General features: G+C 37.7%; 1 long non-coding RNA gene across 1 annotated transcript; it reads right to left on the bottom strand.

Moving 5' to 3' along the window:
* Positions 1–579: 579 nt before the first annotated feature.
* On the bottom strand, positions 580–20,065 carry LOC18586529 (uncharacterized). Its single transcript, XR_001929670.2, has 3 exons — positions 19,664–20,065; positions 19,348–19,456; positions 580–905 (listed from the first exon to the last, which is right to left on the bottom strand). It is a non-coding gene; the product is annotated as an uncharacterized LOC18586529 (long non-coding RNA).
* Positions 20,066–23,425: the final 3,360 nt, after the last annotated feature.

Raw genomic sequence — 23,425 nt, 5'->3', positions numbered from 1 at the left:
AAACTTGATGGACATGAATATCAGGTATCTTACCATTCCGAATGGTTCCATGATAAAGAAGAAAGTGTGCCAATTATCATCTTTTTCCTTCGTTTTAATCATGCTTTCCACAGTTTAGTACTCAACTCAGATCACATTCCCCATCTAACCAAGATTTAATTATTATTGTTCAAACGGTAGAAAATGAATAAATGAAAAAGAGAATAGCCAAGTCTTTTGATATATTAAATAACTGAAATGAATGTCTTCATAACGAGAATGCCAGATATCATGATCAACTATAATGAGCATACGTATTACCCCAACAAGACAATCTCATTAGCTAGAACCAGAAAGGATTTAACCACATAAATATCTTATGCAAGATTTGCATTTCATTTGAAACTCTTGCCAATACTTCCATCATATATAATGCACCAGCTTGTACCTGGTGACTAAGTATCATTTAATCCATCAGGAGATATTCTTTAACCTAAATTAACAAGTAGCATTAGAAACCTGCTCAGAAATCAGGTACAGAGGTTAAGATGATTGAATTGCTGTCTTTCAACAAGAGACTTCCCTAATGCATATGTAAAATAGAAATTGGAATATCCCTTATGAAAATATGACAGTTCCAGTGAGAGTTTCCCAATTTGTCCAACATGGGAAAATAATTGAGAACCAGTACAAAAGATAATTTCTTGCAGTTGTAGCCATACGTTCAGTATACAAATTTCTAACATTCCCACAACTGAAACAATCACAAGTTCAAAAAAAAGTATGGAAAGAAAGAGAGAATGAAAGAGCCTCCTCTTATTATAAATACAATTCAGATGAGAATGCTATCCATGTATGTGTTCAATACCACCTCCAGATGAGTATTTCCCTTTTTAAACATTGGCAAACGGGACTCCATGAATAGCCTGCCACATTCATATATAGATAATTATACATAGTAATGAACCACTAAGGCTCCACTTGATTGGAGCTTTTACTATTTGCTTTTACTGCTAGAAGCAAAAGAACAAAAAGTGCATTTGGATACAAAAGTGAACAAAATTATTGAAGAATTCTGCATAAAAAATGTAGTTTTCTAGATGAAAAAATACATGATTCTACTTGGATGTAGACCGTAATAATTGGTACTAAATTTTACTTAGTTGTGCATTTTAATCAATTATGATTTCAATTTTACCTTACAGCAACTTTTAAAAGTAAAAAGCAACTAGCAAAATGCAAATAGCAAAAGCATCAACCACAAAATGGAGCCCAAGCACAATGACCTTATATTGGTGTCTTCAAGTAGAATGCATCGGACACAAAAGGATAGCACAGATGTCCAACAGCAAGCAAAGTGTCATATCAATCAAACTGAAGTGAGGAACAGATTCATATTACAGGTTGAAGAATTGTTATCACAACTGTAGACACTAAATTATATACAAGTAAAAATTAAAAATATAATAAACAAAAAAATGATGAAATGAATAAATGAAAAATGATGAAAAAAGAAAGGAGAGAGGTACGACTGGCAGGGTGCGGACGCACCCTGCCAGGCACCTCTCTCACCTGCCAGACGCGAAAAATTCGCGTCTGGCAGGTTAGTGGAACTTGCCCCTGGGTGCCCAGGGACAAGGCAATGGGGCGTGCCCCTCCAGAACCCGAGAATCGAGTATAAAGGAGAGGGGGCACTGTAGCATTTCGGAGGGGGGAACCTGCAACGAAAATTCCAGCAAGCCACACCAAAAAAATACACAAAAAAATCGGAGATCCGGCAGGCAAAAGCAGCAAAGCAACCTGCAAGCAAAAAACCACCAGATTCCCGGGGGCAGCAACATCAGCAACCGCATCTGCCATGGCTAGAGACGAAGCAGTGAACAGCACCAAAATTCCTAAGCCGCAGACGTGAGGGAGGGAGAATCTGCAGATTGACGCAAGGGGAAGACGCACTGAACGGAGAAATAGAGAGAGAGGAGCGGCGGCTGGCGCAAGGGAGAGAAGACCGTCGCGCCACCAGATCCGCCACCGGTTGGGGGAGAGTCGACTTGTCCCACGCCGCAAGGAGAAGTTCGCCGGCGGAGAAGGAACCAGACCATCGACGCCGCCCGATCTGTCGCCGGAAGGAAGAGCCGATCCAGGACAACTGCGACGCCACCGGTTGGGGAAGCCGGCCGTAAGAGTTCGCCGGCGTGAGATTGCCTGCAGGTTGACAACCAAGGGGAGCTCGCCGGCGTGAGGAGGGGAAATCCGACAGAGGAAAATTGTAGAGAGAAGTCAGAGAGTTTATAGGTAGAGAGAGAAAGTGGAAGGGAGAAATGGGAAGAAAAGGAAGAATAGGGGGGTTTTATAATTAGTGCTTAAAGCTAAACGGTGTCGTTTTGGGGAATACGTTTGGGCAGCTCAAGGACATTCAAAACGACTGCGTTTTGGCTAAGGAAGGTTGAATACTTGGGGCATGCTCACGGGCTTTCTGCCGGACTGATGTGTATTGGGCTAAGTCGGGCTTGAATCTTGGGTAAGTTTTAAATATTGGGCTTTTGTTGGTGTTAGTTATGATGATTTTCTTAATGTAGTCTTTTGTTAGTAAAATAATGGGGACATAGTATAATAATATGATAATATAAATTAAAAATATAAAAATAATAATGAGTAAAAAAATTAGAATCATTAAAATAAAAAAATATGTATAAAAAATAGGTAAATAACAAAACAACAATAATAAAATATAAATATAAACGAATGAAACAAATGGTAGGCTAAAAGATTAAATTAAGAAATTAAAAATTATTAGATTAAGCATTAAAATAATAAAATAGGTATGAGAATCAATATTAGAAAGTTAACCCTTTTAAAAAATATATACATATATATAATTAATAAAAATAATTGGCCGATGATGGGATAATCGATCGAGATGCGAGAAGTCGCAATCCCGAGTTTATGTTCCCTAGGCTCGGGATCCGAATCAAGGCTCCACCAGTATGATGGGAGGGCCTCGATTTCAAGATTTCGAAATCCTTAGTAAATAAAGAGCTTGATTATACAAAAAAATTACTTGATAAAATTACTTGATAAAAATAAATAATAAGTAATAAATAATAATAAAGTAATAACAATTCAAACATATGATAAATAATTAATTTACGAAAATATAGTATACATGACATTAAATAAATAAATAAATAAATAAATAATAAAAATAACTAATCTAAAATTAAGTATTGAGTATTAAGTGGCATAAACTATAAAAAAATGTGAAGATAAAGATAAAAAAAATAAAATAATAATAGTATACATATGAAGTAAGATCTTAGGCATTAGGTTTGAATAAAAATCGCTTATGAAAAATATAATAATAATAAAAATATAAAAATATATATAAAATAGTACGATAAAAAAATATATAATTTTTATTCATTAAAATAACATAGAATTATAAACAATTTGTCTAACTATAAATAAAAAACAAAGAACTTAGGACAAAAAATGTAAAGTATAAAAATAATAATAATAATAATAAGAAATAAGAATAGGAAATAGGATAATAAAATATATATAAAAATAAAAATATAATGAAAAAATAAATAATTGCATTAGCATAGCATATACATATTGCATCATACATGTCATTGCATATCAATATTTTTGATTTCGAGTTTAAGCCCCGATGATTGGATCTTTCGGGGATCCTGCGAAGGCGGGTATTTCTCGAAAAGTTCCTTAGGTGAAAAGATGTCCTCGAGTCCCACCAGTATGATGGGAAGGCTCGAGAACCATCTTTAATAAAAGGCTTTTGCCGAATTAGGTTCATTAGGCACGAAATATTATTTTAAAACGTACGATGACCCCGAAGACGGGAATTATTCGTCGAGTTCGCGAAGGCGAGTTTCTCGGATAATTCCTTAGGTGAGAGAATATCCCGAGTCCCACCAGTATGATGGGCGGATTCGAAAAATATCCTCAATAAAAGGTCATTTGTCCGGCATTTTTATCTCACGCCATGCATTTCATCTCGCCACCCATTTGCATTCCATTTTAGGTTAAATAGGAAGTAAAATAAAAAAATAATAATTAAGGAAATCTAGTGGAATTAAAAATTAAAGCCCAATAGGATAATCTAAAAATGGTACCGTTCATGGAACGGGCGTCCGAGGGGTGCTAATCCTTCCCCGGGCGTAACTGTACTCCCGAACCAAGATCCAGAAAATTGTAGACCAGTTTAAGGTTCTTTTCGGTGGGCTTAAAATTAATTTAAGTTTTCATCGATTAGAATCGAGTCAATAGGTGGCCAATCGCACCTAGTAAAAAAGATTGGTGGCGACTCCTAGTTAAATTTTTTTAGTGAGTTTTCACAGTTCATCGTATAGCGGTCGGGTTCCCGGACCCGCACGTTACGACAGCTGGCGACTCCACTGGGAACCAAATAGAGAGTCGAGCCATAAAAAAATAATAATAGGTTATCCAAGGCTTTAAATAATTCACTGTTTTCTTAATATTAATGATTTGTACTGCATACTTTGTTTGGTACATTAGTTTATTTCGCATTTATTACTTTATTGCTTCTAATACTTATGGGGATTTAAGGTAGAGGGATGTGAGATTGTTACTTTGAATTAATGATTTCCTTCACACACACAACACATTTTACATTCATGCATAAACCCTCCACCCGGGTCATGTCCTTTTTAGGAGGGAGTTTAGTAGCTACGCTCTCGTGAGGTGATAACCTCCGCACGGGCTAGTGAAGACTCCCACTCAAATCGAACCTAGTCCGTTTGAAGCCTGTAATGGGTGAGGACCGGGGTGCCTTACTAGTCCATGTGGACAACAGTGAGGAACGATTTGGGAACCTTAGCTCTGTTTATAAACCCCGCTCAGCATATAGAGTACCAAGAGCAGCTTAACCTTAGAAAGAGCCATACCCGTGAGAACATACCTTATAAATAGGTACACATGAAGGAATTTATTCCACTCCCTCTATTTTAAATTATGTCCCGAGATAATAAAGTATCGTGGAGTAGACAATAATACCCATGATATTGCTTGTTATTCTCTTATTATTTTTAACACCACGTTATTTCTTTTTACCATACTAACTCAAGTTTATTTTGCTTGTCATGCGCATGTTACATGTTCATTTGCATACATCGTAATTGCATATAGGAGGAATATTGGCTACACAACATTCAACCTAAGAGATCCGAGTTGTATCCATGGCATCGTCATCAGCCGGCCCGCTCAACATATACAGAAATGACTATGAGATAGAGTTACAGATGAGGCAGATTCAACAGGAAAAAGGAGACTGTTTGACCCAAGGACATATCTCAAATTTACCCGAGAGAGTTCACTTGGATCTTCAGCAGAATGACCTTACAGAGATGGTAGGGATTTGGGAACAATGGAGACGTGATCACCGAGATAATTTTCAGAACAAGTATGGACACATTGCATGGCTCCTATATGTACCAGTCGATGACCAGATGCTCCGAGCCATTGTCCAGTTTTGGGATCCCTCATATCGTTGCTTTGTCTTTAACAAGGTGGACATGACCCCTACTATAGAAGAGTACTCCTCTCTGCTCCGGATAGACCATATGCAGCCTAACAAGATCTATTGGAGGGCCCAGAAGACGGGACACCGACGAAAGTTGGCCAAGTTATTAGGAATGACTACGGTGGAAGTGGATCAGCATTTGAAGAAGAAAGGAGACACAGAATGCCTTCCGTGGAGTTTCTTGAACGGATATATTAAAAAACACATGGAGGATGAACAAGGTCTCTTGGCTTTTGCGATGGCAATTTACGGCTTAGTGGTCTTCCCGAAGGTTCTAGGTCATGTGGAGGTATCAGTCATAGACTTCTTTGATCAGGTAACAAGGAGCATCAACCCGGCCCCATCCATCTTAGCTGAAACCTTCAGATCCTTGAATTTCTGTCGACGCAAAGGTGAGGGACGATTCATCGGATGTGCTCAACTCCTAACCATATGGATCAAAAGCCACTTCGAATGCAAAGAGAGCAAATTTCGAAAGCTCTATCTGTCTGCGAGTTGTCCTATCCTTGAGTTCTGCGAAAGTGAATGGCCCGACTACAAAAGGAAAGAAGAGTGGGTCGCAAGGCTCCAGAGGTTAATGAGCATTGAAGTGACTTGGAGAGCTCCATGGATGCCACGAATGCAAGTAATGTATAAATGTGGGGATAAGCCATGGGTACCACTGATGGGACCTTGGGGAGCCATCAGCTATGCCCCGATAATGGTACGGAGACAGTTCGGATCTGAGCAGTTCGTGCCCATGACTCACCAGCTCGACCAGTTAGAGTTTACATATGGAGAGCCAGAGACGCTAAAGAAAATTGAGGAAATTACTCAGGACTGGAAGAAAACGTGCCGAGTAGATCAGGGAAGGGTTACTGATGAAGTCACCACAGGATATCATACTTGGCATGACCAAAGGGTGAAAAATGTCATACATCCCTCGAAGAATCCATCCAAACATCCTGTAAACCCAGAACCTCAAGACGTCCTGTTGGAGAGTGAGTTAACGAGGAAAAGACTTGAAAAGGAGATGATGAATATGAAGCGAAGACATGAGGATGAGCTAGAAGAAGTGAAGAAAGAGACTGCAAGAAAGGTACGGGTGGCTTTGAAAGAGCGGGATGAGTGGCAAAGCAAGTTTGAGGAAGTGAGCGGGGCAAATTCTTCTCTGTTAGCCAGAATACAAGAACTCCAAAGTGCCAACAATGCTTTGCAGCACGAGGTACGAAGACAAGGACAAACCATCCAAGAGTTGAAAAATGACTGCGACATGTTGGAAACCGCCATGGAGGGCTATAAGGCACAGTATGAAGCAATAAGGCAAGAATATTTCCAAATGAGGGAAAGAAACAATTCATGCACACAAAGCCTTCAAAGGAAAGAAGCTGAAATGCAATGGATACTGAGACAGATGAGAGAAGTGGCATTTAGAGCTCGAGTAATGGCAGATAAGACCGAAGAACTCAGGCGAGAGATCCTCCCCAAGGATGAATTGAGTGAGCGGTTGATCAGTCACCTCAAGATGGTTAGGGACCAATATGACAAAGTCGGTTTTTCTTTTTGATAGTTATGGATGGTTTCAGACAATGATGTAATTAGATATTTAAGTTTTATGGATGCGGATTTTCTTATGGTAAATGTTGGATGGCCAATATTTTTCCTATTCAAATACATTTCATTTGCATCATACTGCATGACTCAGATAAAAATAATAAATAATAATGCACTCAATATAAAATTCTAACTTATTCCTTGAACTAATAGAACAAAATTCCAGAAAAATAAATTCTCCACAGATACAATACAAGAGCCCGTTCTAAGATCATGGGGGACGAGTATTCAGAGAGGATGGATAAGATTGAGAAGAAGCAAGAAGAAATCATGGGTCAGTTATCAAAAATTTTGGAGTTAATATCTACAGATAAAGGAAAGAAAGCGGCAGGGAGTTCTGGTACACCAGAAGTCGTTCAACAGACAGAAACCAATACAGACCCCGTGTATCCACCAGGATTTACACCTCCACCTGCAAGGAATGCTTCTATTCCCATGCCATCCATGGGTCAATATCCATTTTTTGGGATGCCAATAGGACCACCACCGACTTATGCTCAAAGGCCAATTGGAGGGGCAAGTCCTTCAGATCCCATCTCTGTACCTGATTTGGATGATCCAAAGGAACAAGAGAAGCTCAAATGTGGATCCGTTGAATCGAAAGATAATCCCGATACTCATCAAAAATTTGACCTTTTTGAGGAAAGACTGCGCATGGTAGAAGGAATGGGAATGTATTGTTCTATGGATGCAATTGAGCTTTGTCTGGTTCCAGATGTGGTTATACCCCCAAAGTTCAAAGTTCCAGACTTTGAGAAGTATGATGGAACCAAGTGCCCGGTCACACATATCACCATGTATTGTAGAAGGATGGCCGCATATGCTCATGATGACAAACTCTTGATACATTGCTTCCAAGATAGCCTTACTGGTGCTGCAGCAAAATGGTACGTCCAACTGGACCGCAATCGAATCCACACGTGGAAAGACCTTGCTCGGGCGTTTGTAGCTCAGTATAAGCACGTTACAGATATGGCTCCGGATCGCCTTTCTTTACAAAACATGGAGAAGAAAACCACTGAAAGCTTCAAAGAATACGCTCAAAGATGGAGGAATGTGGCCTCTCAAGTTCAGCCACCATTGACTGAGAAAGAAACCACTGTAATGTTTGTTAACACCTTGCGAGCCCCTTACCATGAACGATTGGTTGGTAGTGCCACAAAGAACTTTGCTGATATGGTGATTTCGGGAGAAATGATAGAAACTGCCATTAAGCAAGGGAAGATAGAAGGAGGTGATATGACAAACACAAGGAAAGGGGGAACTTTCAAGAGGAAAGAAGGAGAAGCCCAAGCCATTACTTCAGGACAACACCAAGGAGGAACATACAACCCTTACCAGCCATATCTACCATACCCCTATTACCCAGCTGTGCACAACACTTCACAAAGCCCATACCCATACCCGCATATGCCAAATGCCTTCCCTAACCCGTACCCATATAATCCCATCCAACGGACACCTTACCCACCTGCTTCCGCACCTGTTACAGCTTCAACCACACAACAAACAACACCTTCAAACAACCATACTACCGGTGAATCAAGAGGATGGCGAAACAAGCAAGAGAAAGTGCAGTTTGACCCTATCCCAATCCCTTATGCTGAACTCTTCACTCAGTTGGTTGCAAACCATCTAGTAGCTCCCTTATACATAGAGCCATTAAAACCTCCGTTCCCGAGATGGTATGACACTTCCGCCCATTGTGATTATCATTATGGAATCGAAGGTCACTCGATTGAGAATTGCACGGCATTCAAGCATAAGGTGCAAGGGTTGATCAAGGCAGGAATCCTGAACTTTGAAAAAAAGACAGAACAGAATGTTAACAACAACCCACTGCCAAATCATGCTGGGGCGGGGGTAAATGCGATCGAAAGGGAGGTGTATGTCAAAAGGAACATTCGGGAAGTGGAAACCTCCATGGAGAAAGTATTTGAAGCCTTGGTAAAAGCCGATATGCTCGAGGTGTGGCCTGAATGTCCCAATGTGAATGATTCACGAGATATCCAAAGACTATGTTGCTTGTACCACAAAGGATGTGTGGGGCATTCAATCCAGGATTGTAGTTCTTTTCGGAAGGAAGTGCAAAGAATGATGGACGAATCAAAGATCGAGTTTTATACGGAAGCTTCAGAATCAGCAGTAAACATGATATCCAAGGAGTCCACTCACCCAAGGAAGATAAAACCTTTGACCATTTTCTACGAACCAAAAGGAGAGTTTGTGGAGGACAAAAACCGTGCCAAGATGATCATCGAAGTCCCTAAACCCTTCTCCTACAAAGACAACAAAGCTGTCCCATGGAACTACAACTGCAATGTACAAGTGTCAGAAGCGAAGAAATGGATAGCTGAATCTCAAGATGATGCTGCCAACATAACTGGCGTTGGAGGGATTACCCGCAGCGGACGCTGCTATTCACCGGAAGCATTCGAGAATCTCAAGAATGAGAAGGGAAAGGAAAAAGAGCAAAGTCCTAGAGGAGAAGAGGTACAACCTCCGAAATCGACAGATGGTTCAAAAAGATCGGTGACAGAAAAAGAAGCTGCAGAGTTCCTCAAGTTCATCAAACATAGTGAGTACAATGTAGTCGAGCAATTGAACCGGTTGCCCGCTCGTATTTCACTACTATCTTTGCTCCTCAGCTCAGAACCACATAGGAACTCTCTGATGAAGATTCTGAACCAAGCATATGTGGATCATGATATCTCAGTTGAAAATTTGGACTACATTGTTGGGAACATTTCAGTGGGTAACATAATATCCTTCAGCGACGAAGAAATCCCCTCTGGAGGTAGAGGAAATTACAAAGCCTTGCACATCACTACCAAGTGTAAAGGTTGTACCGTCGCAAAGGTACTTGACAACGGATCGTCCTTAAATGTGATGCCCATGAGGACCTTGGCCCGTTTACCCATCAACATGTCCTACATGCGAAAGAGTCAGATGATCGTAAGAGCTTTCGATGGAACAAGGAGAGAAGTAGTAGGGGACATTGAGATACCGGTAGAAATTGGCCCATGTACCTTTACCATTGAATTCCAGGTTATGGATATTACTCCTTCATACAATTATTTGTTAGGAAGACCTTGGATACACATGGCTGGGGCCATACCTTCATCTCTTCATCAGAAGGTCAAGTTCATCGTGGAAGGGAAGATTGTCTGTGTTAACGGGGAAGAGGACTTACTCATAAGCAAGCCAGCAGATACGCCTTACGTGGAAGCGGCGGAAGAAGTGCCTGAATGTTCCTTTCGATCCTTCGAGTTTGTTAACACCACGTATGTGGGAGAAGGAACCACACCGCCTATTCCGAGGCTTTCCAAAACCACCAAGATGATTGTCAGTCAGATATTAGGAAAAGGATACCGAGCGGGGGCAGGATTGGGAAAAGAACTGCAAGGTATTAGAAGTCCCATACGCACTACCAAAAATGAAGAAAGGTTTGGCCTGGGATACAAGCCAACTAAGAAGGAAAGAGAAGAAATGATAGCCGAAAGAAGAAAAGAAAGGTTGGCTCGCTTTAAGGGGCATGAGTTGGAAATCCGAGGAATGACATATCCTCATCTTTACAAGACATTCCGATCTGGAGGTTGCATCTTTCCTGAATCACTCACCGTTGAGAACCAAGAATCAGTGTCAGCTCTAGGAGGGACTTTTTCTGATTTATCAATATGTGCAACGGAGGAAGGTGAAGAACAGCCAAGAAATGCGGATGAGATTCCTACTACATACCTTGGGCCACCGAATCTAAAGCTAAGCAACTGGACCACCATGAGTTTACCAGTCACTTGTGATTCAATTTCAAAGTAATGCAAACTAAACATCCATGCTTATGCCCAAAAGCATTGGAATTTTATGTATCGGGCTTTTTATCATTTATCATTTTAATAAATTGACATGCGTAGTGCATTTCTCATATCTCTTCTCATAATTACTCATTTCCATTAGTATCATTTCATCCCTTTATTTTAACTATTTACCTATACAATAGCTCTACATGTTTCAATTCCCTTTACCTTCCAAGATTCCAAATAATGAATGCAAAGATGATAATGACAGTGGTTTTGAAGTTGATTTTGAAAAAGGTACAAGTGTCAGTGAACTTGACAGTACAGAAAACGTGGAGGATTATGATTTGACTCCGGACTTGTTAAGACTAGTAGAACAGGAAGGGAGACAAATTGTCCCACATCAAGAGATACTTGAAACAATTAATTTGGGAGATGAAGAAAATAAGAAAGAAGTTAGAATTGGTGTGATGTTGGTGTCAATGGAAAAAGAAAAACTAATAAAGCTACTTCATGAATATGTAGATGTGTTTGCATGGTCTTATCAAGATATGCCAGGACTCAACACAGACATTGTAGCCCATAAACTGCCTTTGAAACCTGAATGCAAACCGATTAAGCAAAAGTTGAGAAGAATGAAACCTGAAATGTTGTTGAAAATTAAAGAAGAAGTGAAAAAGCAGTTCGATGCAGGATTCTTGGAAGTAGCTAAGTACCCTGAATGGGTTGCGAATATTGTCCCAGTTCCTAAGAAAGACGGGAAGGTGAGAATGTGTGTGGATTATCGAGACTTGAATAGAGCTAGCCCAAAAGATAATTTTCCTCTTCCCCACATTGACACCCTTGTTGACAATACTGCTCGTCATTCCATGTTTTCCTTTATGGATGGCTTTTCAGGGTATAACCAAATTAAGATGGCACCAGAGGATAGAGAGAAAACTACCTTCATAACTATGTGGGGAACCTTTTGTTATAAGGTAATGCCATTTGGTTTGAAGAATGCCGGGGCAACTTATCAGCGAGCTATGGTGACTCTCTTCCATGATATGATGCACAAAGAGGTTGAGGTGTATGTGGATGATATGATTGTAAAAGCTCGCAAAACAGAGGACCATGCGACTAATCTTGAAAGATTATTTAAGAGGTTACGAAAATTTCAGCTCAGATTAAATCCGGCAAAGTGCACTTTTGGAGTCACTTCGGGAAAACTACTGGGTTTCATCGTCAGTGAAAGAGGAATAGAAGTTGACCTAGATAAGGTTCAAGCAATCCGTGATTTGCCTCCTCCCAAGACGCAAAAAGAAGTTAGAGGATTTTTGGGGAGATTAAATTATATAGCCCGGTTCATATCACAACTCACACTCAAATGTGACCCGATCTTCAAACTCCTTCGCAAACACAATCCGGGGGCGTGGAATGAGGAGTGCCAAGTTGCTTTTAACAAAGTTAAAGAATATTTGTTGAGTCCGCCAGTATTGGCACCACCTGTGGTCGGGAGACCCCTCCTCTTATACTTAACGGTAAATGAAGGATCCATGGGATGTGTGTTAGGGCAACATGATGAAACTGGTAAGAAAGAAAGGGCAGTTTACTACTTGAGCAAGAAGTTCACTGAATACGAGTCCAAGTATTCCTCGTTGGAAAAGATGTGTTGTACTTTAGCATGGACGGCGCATCGACTCAGGCAGTACATGCTATATCATACCACTTGGCTCATTGCAAAGTTGGACCCGATTAAATACATCTTCGAGAAACCTTCCTTATCAGGTAGAGTGGCAAGATGGCAAGTGTTATTGTCTGAATATGATATTGTGTATGTGTCACAGAAAGCTATCAAAGGAAGTGCAATCGCAGATTTCCTTGCAGAAAGGGTGGAAGAGGATTATGAACCAATGGAGTTTGAATTTCCAGATGAGGACTTGATGTCAATATGTCAAACAAGTGGGGAGGAATCAGAGAAAGAGAATTGGAAGATGTTTTTCGACGGAGCTTCGAATGCCTTGGGGCATGGCATAGGGGTCGTGTTAGTATCACCAGAAGGAGATCATTATCCCGTTATAGCTAAACTCAACTTCTATTGCACCAATAATGTAGCTGAATATGAAGCTTGTGTCATGGGCATTCAAGCAGCAATCGAGAGGAAAATTCACATTTTGGAAGTGTATGGGGACTCTGCTTTGGTTATTTATCAGTTGCGAGGAGAATGGGAGACACGTGACTCAAAGTTAGTTCGGTATCACAAATATGTATCAAAGCTGATTGAAAATTTTGATGAAATTTGCTTCAATCATTTGCCCCGAGAGGAGAACCAAATGGCCGATGCATTAGCCACGCTGGCGGCAATGTTCAAAGTTGGTACCAATGTCAAGATCCAACCCATCATGATTAATCTTCGAGAGTGTCCCGCGCACTGCTCTAGTGTAGAAGAAGAAATAGACGGGAAACCGTGGTATCATGATATTGTGCACTATCTCAAATTTCAGCAGTACCCGGATCAAAGCTCAGAAAATGATAAGAAAACCATTAGAAGGTTGGCAATGAATTTCTTCTTGGATGGGAACATCCTATACAAGAGAAGTAGGGATCAAACACTTTTGAGATGCGTGGATTCAACCGAAGCTCGGAGAATAGTCGAAGAAGTTCACGAAGGAGTTTGTGGAGCACATGCAAGTGGACATAAGTTGGCGAGACAGGTCATGAGGGCAGGGTATTACTGGCTCACGTTGGAAAAGGATTGTATAGACTTCGCTCGAAAGTGTCACAAGTGTCAGATATATGCGGACAGAATCCACACCCCTGCTAATTCACTGCATGTATTGGCATCACCATGGCCATTCTCAATGTGGGGCATGGATGTGATTGGGTTGATAACCCCGAAGGCATCAAATGGGCATCGATTTATTCTGGTGGCAATTGACTACTTCACTAAGTGGGTAGAAGCAGCATCTTATGCCAATGTGACCCAGAAAGTGGTATGTAAGTTCATCCAAAAGGAAATAATATGTCGCTATGGTCTCCCGGAAAGGATCATCACGGATAACGCTAGTAACCTCAATGGTTCGATGATGAAAGAGGTTTGTGCCAAGTTCAAGATCAAGCATCACAATTCAACACCTTATCGCCCAAAGATGAATGGAGCAGTGGAAGCAGCCAACAAGAACATCAAAAGGATAATTGAAAAGATGACAGATATATACAAAGATTGGCATGAGAAGTTACCTTTTGCTTTGCATGCTTATCGCACAACAGTCCGAACTTCCACGGGAGCTACACCGTTCTCTTTGGTGTATGGGATGGAAGCAGTTTTGCCAATTGAAGTGGAAATTCCTTCCCTTCGGGTCCTTAAAGAAGTACAGTTGGAAGAAGCCGGATGGGTTAATGCTCGTTATGAGCAATTGAATCTCATAGAAGAAAAAAGATTGACAGCACTTTGCCATGGGCAGTTATATCAAAAGAGAATGATGAGGGCATATGACAAGAAGGCACACTCTCGACAGTTCCGAGAAGGAGAATTAGTATTGAAAAGAATTCTCCCGAACCAGCATGATCTTCGCGGGAAGTGGACGCCAAATTGGGAAGGACCATTCGTGGTGAAGAAAGCTTTTTCAGGAGGAGCACTAATTTTGGCGGAGATGGATGGAAGGGAGTTTTCCAACCCGGTGAATGCCGATGCTGTCAAGAAATATTTTGCATAAAAAAAAAAATGAATAATAATAATAATATAAAAAAAAAAAAAAAGAAGAAAGAAAATTTTCAAGTTGAAAACCTGAAAAGGCAGCTTGAATTTGGGAGATGTGTTTAGGGCGAAAACCTGAAAGGGCGGTCTAGACACGAAAAGGTCCAAATACTACAAAAGCTTAACACAGAAAGGGTGAAGCTCATGATCCGAGATGTTCATGCAAAAGGCAAGGGAGCTGACAAATGTGCCTATTTCGGGATAAAATTTTGAGACTACTGTTAATATCTATCGAAACAGTCATTAAGAAAGGACTATATCTCGTTTGTATTAATCAATTTTCCTTTGTTCCTTGTCATTATACTTGATTGTAGAAACTTCACTTTTTTCTAATGAAAAATAGCCTTTCACTCCCAACAATGCCCTCATTTTCATTCTGCCAAAAGAGGAGATATGAGTACATTGCATTACATTTGCCATAAAATTAGAATGATACTTAATAAAGAGCATGATAAAGTAAGAAATGTTTGCAATATGTTGAAAAAAAGGATCATAATTGACAAGGAATGAAATGGAGTCTAAGAAGAAAAAAAAAGGAATGGAATTAACAATAGAATGGAGCACAGTTAAAATGTGAAGAGTGATCGGAACATGCATATGATAGAAGAAGAAAACAGTTATGAGCAATGAATTGAGGAAGACGAGAGATAAGAAATGTGATCGATTCATCCCCCATTGATCAAAGAAAAGGCTCTAAAAACACTAAAAAAAGGGAAACTGATGAAGATGAATTGACATGTTCAAAATTTTAAAGTAATTGAAAAAGAAGGAAATTCATCTTTAAAATTATATGAATCTCAGATGAGGAATTGATTATTTTTCACCATTTCAAAAAGGAAAAAGGTTTCATTGCCTCAAGTTTGAAGAATTCATTTTTTTAAAGGTACGTTGTCTCAGCTTTGAGGAGCTCACTTTTAAAAGTTCTCGTTGCCTCAGTTTTGAGGAGCTCATTTTTAAAATCTCGTTGCCTCAGTCTTCAGGAGTTCATTTTGAAGTTTTAGTGCCTCAATTTTGAGGGGTTCATTTTAAAAGTCTCATTGCCTCAGTTTTGAGGAGTTCATTTTAAAGTTTCGGTGCCTCAGTTTTGAGGAGTTCATTTTTAAAGTCTCGTTGCCTCATTTTTGAGGAGTTCATTTTAAAAGTCTTGTGGCCTCAGTTTTGAGGAATTTATTTAAACTATATATATATAATAAAATTTGGTAAGAGAATTAAAGAATTTAGTCAAATACAGTGTCTACGTCTTTGCAATATTTCGAATTTTCGAAAAGCTCAAAGAGGGGCAGCTGTAGACACTAAATTATATACAAGTAAAAATTAAAAATATAATAAACAAAAAAATGATGAAATGAATAAATGAAAAATGATGAAAAAAGAAAGGAGAGAGGTACGACTGGCAGGGTGCGGACGCACCCTGCCAGGCACCTCTCTCACCTGCCAGACGCGAAAAATTCGCGTCTGGCAGGTTAGTGGAACTTGCCCCTGGGTGCCCAGGGACAAGGCAATGGGGCGTGCCCCTCCAGAACCCGAGAATCGAGTATAAAGGAGAGGGGGCACTGTAGCATTTCGGAGGGGGGAACCTGCAACGAAAATTCCAGCAAGCCACACCAAAAAAATACACAAAAAAATCGGAGATCCGGCAGGCAAAAGCAGCAAAGCAACCTGCAAGCAAAAAACCACCAGATTCCCGGGGGCAGCAACATCAGCAATCGCATCTGCCATGGCTAGAGACGAAGCAGTGAACAGCACCAAAATTCCTAAGCCGCAGACGTGAGGGAGGGAGAATCTGCAGATTGACGCAAGGGGAAGACGCACTGAACGGAGAAATAGAGAGAGAGGAGCGGCGGCTGGCGCAAGGGAGAGAAGACCGTCGCGCCACCAGATCCGCCACCGGTTGGGGGAGAGTCGACTTGTCCCACGCCGCAAGGAGAAGTTCGCCGGCGGAGAAGGAACCAGACCATCGACGCCGCCCGATCTGTCGCCGGAAGGAAGAGCCGATCCAGGACAGCTGCGACGCCACCGGTTGGGGAAGCCGGCCGTAAGAGTTCGCCGGCGTGAGATTGCCTGCAGGTTGACAGCCAAGGGGAGCTCGCCGGCGTGAGGAGGGGAAATCCGACAGAGGAAAATTGTAGAGAGAAGTCAGAGAGTTTATAGGTAGAGAGAGAAAGTGGAAGGGAGAAATGGGAAGAAAAGGAAGAATAGGGGGGTTTTATAATTAGTGCTTAAAGCTAAACGGTGTCGTTTTGGGGAATACGTTTGGGCAGCTCAAGGACATTCAAAACGACTGCGTTTTGGCTAAGGAAGGCTGAATACTTGGGGCGTGCTCACGGGCTTTCTGCCGGACTGATGTGTATTGGGCTAAGTCGGGCTTGAATCTTGGGTAAGTTTTAAATATTGGGCTTTTGTTGGTGTTAGTTATGATGATTTTCTTAATGTAGTCTTTTGTTAGTAAAATAATGGGGACATAGTATAATAATATGATAATATAAATTAAAAATATAAAAATAATAATGAGTAAAAAAATTAGAATCATTAAAATAAAAAAATATGTATAAAAAATAGGTAAATAACAAAACAACAATAATAAAATATAAATATAAACGAATGAAACAAATGGTAGGCTAAAAGATTAAATTAAGAAATTAAAAATTATTAGATTAAGCATTAAAATAATAAAATAGGTATGAGAATCAATATTAGAAAGTTAACCCTTTTAAAAAATATATACATATATATAATTAATAAAAATAATTGGCCGATGATGGGATAATCGATCGAGATGCGAGAAGTCGCAATCCCGAGTTTATGTTCCCTAGGCTCGGGATCCGAATCAAGGCTCCACCAGTATGATGGGAGGGCCTCGATTTCAAGATTCCGAAATCCTTAGTAAATAAAGAGCTTGATTATACAAAAAAATTACTTGATAAAATTACTTGATAAAAATAAATAATAAGTAATAAATAATAATAAAGTAATAACAATTCAAACATATGATAAATAATTAATTTACGAAAATATAGTATACATGACATTAAATAAATAAATAAATAAATAAATAATAAAAATAACTAATCTAAAATTAAGTATTGAGTATTAAGTGGCATAAACTATAAAAAAATGTGAAGATAAAGATAAAAAAAATAAAATAATAATAGTATACATATGAAGTAAGATCTTAGGCATTAGGTTTGAATAAAAATCGCTTATGAAAAATATAATAATAATAAAAATATAAAAATATATATAAAATAGTACGATAAAAAAATATATAATTTTTATTCATTAAAATAACATAGAATTATAAACAATTTGTCTAACTATAAATAAAAAACAAAGAACTTAGGACAAAAAATGTAAAGTATAAAAATAATAATAATAATAATAAGAAATAAGAATAGGAAATAGGATAATAAAATATATATAAAAATAAAAATATAATGAAAAAATAAATAATTGCATTAGCATAGCATATACATATTGCATCATACATGTCATTGCATATCAATATTTTTGATTTCGAGTTTAAGCCCCGATGATTGGATCTTTCGGGGATCCTGCGAAGGCGGGTATTTCTCGAAAAGTTCCTTAGGTGAAAAGATGTCCTCGAGTCCCACCAGTATGATGGGAAGGCTCGAGAACCATCTTTAATAAAAGGCTTTTGCCGAATTAGGTTCATTAGGCACGAAATATTATTTTAAAACGTACGATGACCCCGAAGACGGGAATTATTCGTCGAGTTCGCGAAGGCGAGTTTCTCGGATAATTCCTTAGGTGAGAGAATATCCCGAGTCCCACCAGTATGATGGGCGGATTCGAAAAATATCCTCGATAAAAGGTCATTTGTCCGGCATTTTTATCTCACGCCATGCATTTCATCTCGCCACCCATTTGCATTCCATTTTAGGTTAAATAGGAAGTAAAATAAAAAATAATAATTAAGGAAATCTAGTGGAATTAAAAATTAAAGCCCAATAGGATAATCTAAAAATGGTACCGTTCATGGAACGGGCGTCCGAGGGGTGCTAATCCTTCCCCGGGCGTAATTGTACTCCCGAACCAAGATCCAAAAAATTGTAGACCAGTTTAAGGTTCTTTTCGGTGGGCTTAAAATTAATTTAAGTTTTCATCGATTAGAATCGAGTCAATAGGTGGCCAATCGCACCTAGTAAAAAAGATTGGTGGCGACTCCTAGTTAAATTTTTTTAGTGAGTTTTCACAGTTCATCGTATAGCGGTCGGGTTCCCGGACCCGCACGTTACGACAACAACAACGATCAGCATAAATAAACTTGGGAGATGAACACTGAAGTAATACTTGTGGATGGGAATAATGAATTAAAAGGGACAGAAGATGATGCAGAGAACCAGAGATAGAGTTTTCAAACAGGCCAAAAGCACTTGCATGCCAGATAATCAAATATTGGACCTCAATATAATGAAAATGAACCAGGAACCATCCTATCAGCTAGCACAGAAGATTAGGTACAGAAGCTCTTATGGTAGGCAAGAGCACTAATATGAAGTAGTAAGTTTAAACCATAAAAAAAACATTACACTGCACAAATAAGAAATAGGAACTAGTTTGAACAAGTCATTGTTTCCGCATTGTAGTCATTTAAGTTGCTAGTATAAAATATTACTACTCAGAAAACACATTCCCAACCAGAAGTATTTCACAAAATAGTATACCTGAGACACCCAGACTACTTCCTCCCCAATCATAAAAGCTTACAATCAGGTTCTGCAGTTGCCAAATGCTTCTTGATGCCATTAGCAACAACATAAACCCATTATCGCCCTGAAAAGTTGCAAAAAAAAAAAAAAAATTCATCATTAGTTTCAAATAACAGTTGCAAATCAGCATTTCCCATCTACAAGGATCAGAATATTCACATGGTTCAAACAAATAAGAAATAGTAATTCCAAAAGGCAATGAATTGTGAAAGCAGAAAGAACTCTCAAAAACAAAAGCAACAGATTCCCCCTGCCAACACCCCAGCCCCACCTTTTTTTCCCCTCTTTTTTCCAATTTTCATAACCATTTTGATTCACCCAGGTTGAGTTTTACTCTCTAAAGCAGAAACCCAGAAAGAAAAAAGGCAGCTCAGCAATTAGATAACAATTAGCTAAACGTATCCAAAGAGAAGTAGAACATGTCCCTGGTTTAGCTTCTTTAAAAAAGGGTACATTCAATAGAGGACTAAACAAAGAAAAATACTATTATTGCATCCTCTCAACTTTCCTTGCAAACTGACTCTGAACAAGAAATAGGCATAAACCAAACAAAGGAAGAGTAACAGAAAAGACCCACTAAAGGCAATCAGAAGAAAACTAAGACAACAATCAAATATTGGAAACAAAAATATGGAAATAATATCAGTAAGTAGGCATCCAAATTTAACAATTTACAAACCCAGTGTTAATAAATTTTTCCATATATTCAAAACAAAAAAAAAAAGTAAGTATCTGTTTTGGCTCTGAGCCAGTTAAAAAGTTGGGGTATTCAATTTTTCGGGTTTTGTGGGTCAGGCTTTCATATGATTATAGTTAAAAAAAGTTAGTGCAATAAAACCGTGATTTTTAAATATAATAAATTTTTTTAATGTTGATTTTTTAAGCCAAGAAGTATTATTTTCACTTATTTTAATTAAAAATAAAATGTTTACCTATTATTCTCTCAGTTTCGATAAAATATTTAAAATAATAAAGATTAAAGTTTAAAAATTTTAATCAATAGAAAGTCAAAATACGACAAGTTTAGTGGATTGAGAGAGTAAATTCTTTTACTGATTATGATTAATTATCAAGTTTCTTATAGTATTATTGGATGTTGGATGTAATTATGGAAGATCAAGTAAAGTATTTGATTTTTCAAATTTTAGATTTTTTAGTTAATATGGAAAACTTGTATGAGTTTTTGAGAGAAAAATAAATATCAAAGTTATGTTTCAAAACATGTCGATATATAGTTATAAATATTTAATTTTTACTTTACTCTTTAAGAATTTATAAAAAATTATAAAAGAAAATTATTTTATTTCACATTCATTTTTTTTACTAACTCCAAATTTTCTATTGATTATATATTTTTTATTTGTAATCAACAAATATATCTTCCTTTATTTATTTCTTTTATTTGTAAGCAATAAAAAGGTCTTTACCATTACATCTAAGCCTTTGCTTTTGATTAATTTTTACTTTTTTTTTCTTCTTTTTTTCTCTCTTTTTTTTTAATTTTTTTCTCTAAAACTACGTTATTTTGAACTTTTTTACACTCTCAAAAACCCTAACTAAAAAAAAAAATTCTTTTTTTCCTTTTTCCCTGTTTGCTCACTTTTTGCCTCATTATTTTTTCTCTCTGGGAAGGAAAAGAAATGATAAAATGATGCTTTTATAATTAGGGTTTTTGAGAGTCTAACAAGGCATCAAAATGATATAATTTTAGAGAAAGAAAAAAAAAAGAAAAGCAAAAAATAATTAAAAGTAAGGGCTTAGGTGCAATGACAAGGGTTTTGGCATGTTTGAGGTTTTTGGTTTGAACCTCAACAAACACATAATTTTTTGGTGAAAAGAAACATGTTGACGTGGCAAATCCTAAATCCTAAACCCAAACCAAAATGATGATGTGGCAATACCACGTAACATTAATGTGTTGATGTGGTAATCCCACGCCAACTACCCGCACCTAGATGGTGATGTGGCAGTGCCACATCAGCAACTTGAACAAAAATAGTGATATGGCAATGCCACGTCACCCTGATGTGTTGATGTGGCACTACCTCGCTAACAACTCGCACCTAGATGGTGATGTGGCACTACCACGTCATCCTTGACATGCTAAAGTGCCACTGCAACATCAGTAATATGAGCCACTTTTGTTTACTACGTCAATATTGGCATCATGATGGTTAACGATTAATTTGGATTTTTTAACGATCAATTTGGATGTCATTTAAAAAAAGAAATTAAATTGAAACAATTTTTAAAATTTTAAAATTAAATTATTTTGATTTTAAATAATGAGATTAAATTAAATAAAATACGCAAGTAAAAGAACATGATGAATATGTTGATTATCTTTTCTTTCTTTCTTTTCACTAGCCTTGATGACCATGGTTGGTAACATGACTGTTTGTCTTGTTTGGTTTGGTGCTTATTTTGAGTGGTGGTTCAGTTAAGGCAATGGAGGGTGATGGGCCTTTTTGGACAAGTGATGTAGTAGGATCATTTTGGACAAGCTTTGACCCATGACTTCTCTTAATACGTTCTTGTTTGGTCTATTAAGCATTTGCCTAGGCAATGGTAAACCAATCGACCCCATTTTTGTATCACTACACAATGGAGGCATTACACAATTGTATAACTTTCTCGTGCAACACATTGGCAAAAGAAAAACCAAATTCAAAAAAGTTATTTATTCTCCTTTCAACAAAAAGAAAAAGAAGAAAAGAAAGATTGTAAACATTTGAATGCAGATGAAGATGCTTCTCTTTCGTAACAATTCATCTTTTGCTTGTTGGTTGGGAAATGCTTTAGAGCAAATGATAACAAGAGAATAAAGTAAACATGGCTTTATTTTAGGATTGAGTTTTACTCTCCAATCAAGATATCCAAAAAGCATATTCATAGCTCCACACAATTAGATAATGTTGGAATTATCTAATGAGATATATACCTTTTTCATTCATTATTCTTTTGAAAATTACAAAAAAAAAAAGAAGAAGAATAAAGTAATCCTCATTTACTTTTTTAAATTAATCCATTGGTTATTTTGAATGTAAAAGATTTAGAGAAAAGATAAAAAAAGAATAAAATAAAATTCTTCCCCTCTTCTTTTTGTCGAGTTCAAGCTAATCTATCCATTTATTACATATTTAAACCATATATTTCACAAATTTTAAACCTTTTTTTTTTGTACTATTGCATTTAAATGTGGTGTGTCCACATGGTATGCAACTTTATTAATTATTTGTGAATAATTAATTGATTAATATTAAATATTGTTATGATATATCTTAATTGAATAATTAATAATAATGCTTGAAATAGGATAAATTTAAATTTAATTTGTTTAAATTTAAATTATCTATTCATTGTATTTAAATTTAATTTGTTTAAATTTAAACATAATATCCTATCTCTATATCCCTAATATGTCTATAAATAGTGAATAGATGTACTAGTTTCAACACACAGCAAAAAGAGTGAATGTGAATTCTTCTGTAAGTCAGAAAAACCAAGAAACTCTTTTCTCCTTTTTTTCTTTCTCTTCATTCTTGAGGCACCATTAAAGGTCATAGGGTTTTGGAACGTGTAATTCTTTTTGAAAGACTCTAGTAGTGGCTCCATATCAACAAGAATGAAGAAATTGTTGTATGCACGAACGAAGATTTGCAAGGCAAGCTTTTTTGATCAGAAAGGAAGTGGTATATTCTGTTGAAACGGTAAGCCCACATATCAACAGTGGTATCAGAGCAGGTTTTGGCTTACTTTCATCCTATTAATTTATGCATATTTTGAAAGCTTATTTTGATTATGATTATCGATACTGATTAATTTTGAAACTGATATGAAAAAGAGTAGGCTTTAATCCAGTGCAAACATGGGCATTGGTGTAAGGCCACGTGGTGCCTTATGGATGGCAACAAAAAAAAAATTGAGAAAAAGAAAATGCAATTAGCAGAATTCGAACCTACACTAAAAAGATCATTAAGACTTCAAAAATATCCTTCAACCACTGCACCAATGATGCATCCTTGAAATAAGG

The sequence above is a fragment of the Theobroma cacao genome, chromosome 10 (genome assembly GCF_053813885.1).
Source record: "Theobroma cacao isolate CCN51 chromosome 10, ASM5381388v1, whole genome shotgun sequence".
Taxonomy (NCBI): domain Eukaryota; kingdom Viridiplantae; phylum Streptophyta; class Magnoliopsida; order Malvales; family Malvaceae; genus Theobroma; species Theobroma cacao.
This window is presented reverse-complemented; position numbering and strand designations above follow the sequence as displayed.